Source organism: Corvus brachyrhynchos, unplaced genomic scaffold, assembly GCF_000691975.1.
Source record: "Corvus brachyrhynchos isolate BGI_N302 unplaced genomic scaffold, ASM69197v1 scaffold94, whole genome shotgun sequence".
Lineage (NCBI taxonomy): Eukaryota > Metazoa > Chordata > Aves > Passeriformes > Corvidae > Corvus > Corvus brachyrhynchos.
Genome location: NW_008238330.1, coordinates 3,585,221 through 3,587,794, shown reverse-complemented (window position 1 = coordinate 3,587,794; position 2,574 = coordinate 3,585,221).

The following is a 2,574-nucleotide window of genomic DNA, read 5'->3' as shown; positions in this document are numbered from 1 at the left end:
GCCCTCCCCACCGCACACCGCGGCTTCCCGAGCTCCAGCCTGCGGGGATCCGAGACAGGTGGCCAGCAGGCAAGTCCTCCGAGCGGTCCTACATCTGGTGGGGAACGAGTGTGACCCCGCCTGCAGAGAGCTGGGGCTGCAGGAGCCGCTAATGCAGATGTTGCCATTCGGTAATTAATTCTCAGCCCGAGAGCGAGCCAGGAAGCAAGCTGCATTGAAGTATCACTGTGGTTTTCACCTACAAGAAATGACGTAGACAACCTGGCCATATCGCAGCCTTATGTTTTAGGCATTTCAAGAGTCTGACTCTTCTTTTCCATCCCTCTCCATCCCTCCTGCCATTGCCCTTAAACAGCTGAACCAAAAGTTATTGCTCACCAGATACGCTAGAATAATGAGGGTAGGGAGTTATTCATGGATTATTTATTTTACAATCAATGAGGCAAAGAAAAATGAAAACAATTATTTCTCAGGTGTTATATAGAGAAAGCTGAGAAATTGAGAGGTATAATTTCTTTAGAGGAGCCTCAAAGCAGGGATAAATTATTTTCAGTGACTAATACACATGCTGTTAACAAGTACCTGCTGTTATTTAGTGACTGTGATGAAGTGGTTAAGACCGTGTGTAAGATGAGGTTTTCAGGAAGGCCTTGGGATATTAGGATCCTCCATCCTGTTGCCTTTCAGAGGGAGTACAGTGCCTATCTTTTAGGTCGCTTTGAAAGCTCATCCATACGTAATATGTGATATCCCAGGAGAGCTGTGGCCTAGAGGTTTGAGCACAGCCTAGGACAAAGCTTAAATGCCAGGCCTGGGAAAAGTGCTTCTGTAATCTTGCCCAACTGCCTTAATTTTTCCTCCTTGAGGCTTTTCCTCCCTTGCCTTATCCATATCGACTATTAATACATTAATATTTCAAATGCTTTCACAGAAGTAATGCCAATATGTCTACAGCAAATGTGAAATGAAAAAGTGCACTATGAATGATTAGTTTTATGATACTTATCTCTGTTTTTGAAAGAATAAATATTTCCATAGAGACTCTGTTACCTCTTCCCTGCATCATCCTGAGCTCTTGGCAATGCCCTTCCCTTTCCTTATAACCCACAGATACATTTTGATGTCCAGTAATCATTAGGATATGTGAGTTTTTTGGGAATTAACTAAGAATCAAATATTAATTAGTGTCATTAAATTAGTTCAAAATTGCCTCTTTCCATAACTTCTTTCTTGTTCATGTCTTCTATTCCCCTCCTACACAATTTTTTAAGTTTGTAACCTACATTTTCTTTACTTTAGCTTTCTTTACTTTCTTTTCTTCAACTTTACTTTCTTCAACTTTAGCTGAAGTTATAGAGCTGAAATAGTATCACAAACTGACTGCATATATTAATGGAAAAAGAAAAACTTCTGACTATGACATGCAAAAATTTCTACCACTCTCATTCTGAGTTCTTGAAACCCTTTTGGTATTCATTGGCCTTTATAATTCACTTGAATAAGTGATAAACAGCTTCTGTGAGTAAGTACTTAAAGGCTCAGCAGACCATTTTTCAAACAAAATTTCTGCTTCTTAAGGCTCTTCCAGTAAACACAACGAAAAACATACTCGCACATCACCCATTCACACTTCTATACATCTATACCTGCATATGACCCAGCTCATGAAGTCCTCCACAGGACAAAAACTTTGACTTCCCTTGACTTGATTTTAGTTGTTCAAACTTCACGCTTGTTTAACATGATGATTGGGGTCTTCAAAAATGTACTCAAATTGATCATAAGCAGGTAGACATTTAAAAAAACAGCCATAAGGGATAAGAAAAATAATTCAAAACAGGAAGATTCAGAAGGCTGATTGGAGAATATCTCAATAATGGTGATAGTAGAAAATTTTGTTGTGGTTTGAGACAGAAGAAATGGCACAGATTACTGCATTTTTCCCCACCTCAGAATAGGATCAGTCCTTAAAAACTGCATCAAATATTTAAACTATATAGCAACAGAAATGAGTTGTGCAAGGGTAATGCAATTATTTTTAATATAACCACAACTGAGGCCTGCAACATCATTAACTTTGACTGATTCTGTCACACAAAAATCATTACAAAGATCTTCAGGCATTCTTTAGTTCTATAAAACAAGCTAACCATATATATACACTTTTTTTTTTTTCCTGGAGCATATTGTGAAATATTACTTTACATGATTCAACAAATCCAAGTTGAATATATTAACCTTTGCAACGAAAACATGGTCAAATTGTGTTAGGCCACAATATGAAGCTATTAGATGCTTCTACTTTTTCTCCTAACCTTTCCTTTCCAGAGCGTAAATGTGACGATGTTTCTAAGCAAGCGGTGAGACACACCTGTGGTCTCACCAGAGCAACTACAAGATTTAGCACCCTTATCCTGCAACCGTCAAGTGTTTGCAGCTTGGGCCAACAGGGACGTGTACTCTATAGGTTAGGAAAGTGTCATAGCAGACTGGGACAGACACACCAGCCAAGAGGTGCAGAAGGAGGATCTTCCATCAAAGCTACTCCCATAAGAAAATTAAGTGTTCCTTGTT